The sequence below is a fragment of the Poecilia formosa genome, unplaced genomic scaffold, assembly GCF_000485575.1.
Source record: "Poecilia formosa unplaced genomic scaffold, Poecilia_formosa-5.1.2 Scaffold460, whole genome shotgun sequence".
NCBI lineage: Eukaryota > Metazoa > Chordata > Actinopteri > Cyprinodontiformes > Poeciliidae > Poecilia > Poecilia formosa.
The window spans coordinates 277,129-282,065 of record NW_006800399.1 but is presented as its reverse complement, the minus strand read 5'-3'; positions in this window follow the sequence as shown (position 1 = coordinate 282,065).

The following is a 4,937-nucleotide window of genomic DNA, read 5'->3' as shown; positions in this document are numbered from 1 at the left end:
CATGCCTGTTTTATTCTTTTGGGAAATAATGTTGTGATTTCATTAGACAGACATTTGTTTTTGAAAAGCTTTTGCCACTTTAAGGAACTTGTTCAGCAATCTGTCAAATCAAAGCAGATTTGTGATAAATAGGCTTCCAGGCTTCTGATGCTGGGTATTTATGTAACAGCTCTGTCTTTACCCCTCCGTCCTGTTATGCACACTTGGAGACCGGTTGGTTGGTTTTTAGATGATTTATTACAATCTGTAATCAGTGGTTGATAAAACACATATGGAGCAGTGAGCCTCTCTACCGGTCAACCTATGGCTCACAACAGAGCACTGAACCAACTGTGTAATTCACAAACAATTATAGTGAATTCCGACATTATATTTTCTAGGCCATTTGATCGTATAGTTTTAGAATACAAATAAAAATATGAATAATAAATACAACAACAGTCATTAAAAGCTCTCTGGGGATTAGTGGAAAAGAAACATGTCATGTTGCCATAGAACCCAACAAACAAACAGAATGGCAACCACAACTGACAAACTGATAAATATAACAAACTAACTGACAAATTGATACACATATCTGACAAAATAAATTACTGACAATTAATATAATATAATTACCTGTAATCAGTGGTTGATAAAACACATATGGCGCAGTGAGCCTCTCTACCGGTCAACCTATGGCTCTGTGCAATGCAACAAAGATTCCAGTCACCCTCCTGAACAAACCTCCAACACCATTTGGAAGAGAACCGGATTTGTTGACTTACCACAACAGAGCGCTGAACCAACTGTGTGGAATTTTTGGTTTCTCATCCAATTTATAGGTAACCAGTAGGGGGCGCCAAAAACCACAAATTACAGAATAACTGTGAAACATATTTTAGCAGGAATTTCATCTGAATATCTAATACCCGTTACATTTATTCATATGAACAAATAGGGCTTTATTTGGATGTCAGCAGAAAAAAAAGATCCAGGAGACAGTTAGCATTGGCACTTGTTGTAGATGTTGGCGTGTGTGTGTTAGCTGGAATGTACCCCAACACACACTATTATTCACTTACATGACTTCAACAGCAGCTTTTAAAACACATCGCAATAATAATTGTTTCCACATATCGATAACCAACCAACTGAATTAAAACAAACAAGTTAAAGGTTGGGGTTTTTTTCCAAGCAGTTGATCTTTGGAGTTTTAAACTGTTACTTTTCAAACTTCCTGTGGTGGTTAGCTGCGCTGCAATGTTAGATAGTTTATAAATAAGAACAACATGTTAAGATTCTATTTAGGATTTGTACATTTTCATTTCCAGTGCTACTGTATAGCAACAGAAATGAACCAATACAGGGAGAAGGAACACATTTGTAATATGAATTAACATGTTTAAATTAATTCCTTTAAAACACAATAGAAACATTGTGATGGACTGCAAAGAAACAGGACTTCTGGACTTCAGCCTTGGATGGTTTTGTTGGAACAGAAAAAAGTCAATTGTTCACTTCTGAACATGTTAAAATGAACTGCAGTTACATGAGTACCCAACAAAACACTGTCTGCATGTAAAAAGACTAGCTATGGTTCATACACAACATTACCAGCACTTGATGGAGTTTGATGGTTTTGGATTTCTGTGAAGACAGGTGGTTTTAATTAACTTGCAACACAATTATTTACAATTTACTAGTGAAAATGAACTTTAGAGTGACACTGACTTAGTGAACTCTTCAAAAAAAGTACAGACATCTTTGAATATGTTATTCCACTAAAATGGCTGACTAAAGTTGACATTTTGTTTTTTCGTAGTTTACCTTCAAGTCATTATCTAATTCTTATAAACACATATGAACACTGAAGAAAATTCTTAAAATCCTGATGCAAAAAAAAAAAAAGCTATGAAAATATAGTGAAAGCTTTAAAACACAGTGGGACATCTCCCTTGTTCAAATGGGTCACTGCTGACAGGCACAACAAATAGTTTTAAAATACAAAAGGACAGACAAATTCAGCATCAGTAAATTATTACTTCAACTTTTGTTCACTGAGAAACAGGGAAGTGTCACAGTAGATGAAATATTTAAAAAATAATAAATAAATAAAACAGTTGACAGGTGAATATCATCACTACTCATCACTAAGGAGAGAGATAAGACTAAAAACACCACATTACTACTTCCCAGTGGCTGACTGGAGGGGAAGCTCAGTAAATCTATGTTGGATTTAATGGAAATGACAGAGGGGAGTTTGGAAGTACCCAAACAGGAGAGCAAAAGCAATCTTGACACCATGCTGTAGTATCCCAGAAAATATACAGCTGTTTTCAAAGGATAATATTCCAGTGGATTTTAAACCCAGCAACACTCTCAGACAGAGAATGGCTCATCCAAAGGATAAAACACCCAAATAGGAGCTCAGCGATGTGGCAATGTTTATCTCTACATTGGAGAAGCTGACCAGCAGATACACAAACAGCTGGTTCAACACAGAAGAGCAAACTAAAATCGAGTCAAGAATCACCGGTTCATTTACATCTATAGGACAAGTTACACTCGTTTAAAGACAGCAATGTGCACATTTCGGAAATTGAAGTTAAATGGTGTGTGGCAGAAATAGAAGGCGGCACTTATATTAAACATTAAAAAAAAAAAGCAATAAGCCGATGACCTGAACACCTACTCACTTTTTTCACCTTTTATGTTACAGCCTTACTCCAAATTATAATAGATTAATCTTTTCCCTCAAATTTCCACACGAATACTCTATTATGTCAATGTGAGAAAAAATGTTCTGGTTGTTTTGCAATTTTGAAACAATTAGAATACAAAAACAAAAAGTAACTTATCTTCGCACTTTGTTGATGAAGCTCATCTTTGGATGACAACTTCTGAGGAATAAGCTGATAGGCCAGTCACTTATTTTGGGTGGCATTAAATTGGAATGCTGTTAAAAAAAAAAGCACATTTCAAGGGGTTTCATCTGTTATCCCTGAAATACTGTTAAGTTTAGTTGTATCCAGTCTCATAGTGAAGTAGAAAATTTCAGTGGGTTGAGAATTTTTGAGTAGTACTTGGTTTTCAATTTGCATACAAGTTCTACTTAAATATTTCATCTGCTCTTGTGCAAATTGAACCTTGCAAAAAACGAATATTCCCCAAAAATCCCTCAGTTTTAGGTGCAACCATAGTTCTGCTGCTTTCAGGATGGTTATTCCACACTTTCTCTTTTCATTGCTCATCTTTTGCGTTTGTCTGCTTTCACATTCTCTGTTTCCCATAATGGAGTGCTTTTCCCTTTATGTGGTCAGACGTCAAGCTTCGCTGCTTGCTGACGGCCTTCCTTTTGAATGTTGTTTCTATTGCTGTACCGTCACAGATCACTGCCCAGAGACAAGAATGGCACCAGAGGAGTCTCCACTCATACATTTCCTGATGATGCTCATTGAAAGGGTGATTTTCTGCTTGTCTGGAACAGTAAGACATCCACATAGATAAATTTCTACCGTCATGAATAGAGCAAAATTGAACCCACTGGACCAGGATTTATGTCACGTTTCTTTGGATAAGTGACAGATTTTGTGATGACATTTAAAAAGAACACTTTAATGTGAATTTAGAATTTCTATCCGTTGCAAATTTCACAACTTCATAACCTGAAACTTTGTAGGTTTGACTTTGCACTCCGTGTTATCAGTCTTGAGTCAATGCTTAGCTTTTTAAAATAACATGACAAAGCAGTTTCCTACACTTAGACAGTAGCTTCACAGCTCTTTGTATCTGAGAAGGTCAAAAAACCCTGGCTTGTCCAAAGAAGATGCGGGTTTCAACAGCCTGCAATGCCTCATGGTTCTTAGAAGAAATATTATCATTACTGTTATTAATATTGTGTGAATTTTGAAATCAATTTTTTATATGCATTATGACACTTAGAAAAATGATGATTTCAGCATGTACAAGGTGCTGTGGCTTAGTTGGTCAAGGTGTCTGTTAACAGGAGATCTTTGGTTCAAATCCCAGCGGTGCCTTTGCTCCTCAACATGTATGGATAAAATCCTTAGAAAAACGGCAGATCAGTAGAGGACATTAATCCTGGTCACTGAGCTGTTGCTTTTGTATTTCTAACCATCTGCAATTTCACAACATAATTGCCTGAAACTTTTTCGGTTTGACTTACCATGCTTGAGCCAGTACTTTAGGTTTCATCAAAATCACATCACAAAGCAATTTATAACAGAAAGCCGGCAGCTAGACAAGGATCCGTCTCTGAGAGGGTCAAAACGCCTGACTTGTACATAGAGCAGTGTTTCTCAACCCTGGTCCTCACTGCCACACTGTCCTGCATGTTTTAGGTGTTTCCCTTCTGCCACACACCTGAATTGTATCTCTGGGTGATTAACAGGCTTCTGTAGTATTTGATGGTCATGCAATCATTTGAATCAGCTGTTCTGGATTATAGAGGCACATCTAAAACATGCATAGCAGGGGGGCAGTGAGGACCAGGGTTGAGGAACACTGACCTAGAAGATCGTATAAGCAGGTTGTAGAATCTATATTCTACAACCTGCGCTGTTTTAGAAGAAATTTTACCATTGCTGCTTATATTCAGTGAGTGTTTGTTTACCATGTGTGCCGACATTTAGAAACTTAATCATTTCAGTATTTAATGTGGCTTAGTTAAAGCACCTGTCTACTAAACAGGAGATCCTGTGTTCAAATTCCAGCAGTGCCTTTGTCTTAATAAATCTGTTTAAATGCTGGATGCATGCCATATTTCTTTTAGACATGTAACATATGAGGATATTTAAAACAAATAGTTTACCACTAGGTGTACTTTAATCAAGCACACAGTTATTTGTGGCTAGAAAATGCTGCATGCCGACTGTCAAGTTTTTTGCTCTTTCTAAACCACCTCAGCTTCTGCCCAAACTTGAAAAAGCTTGCTT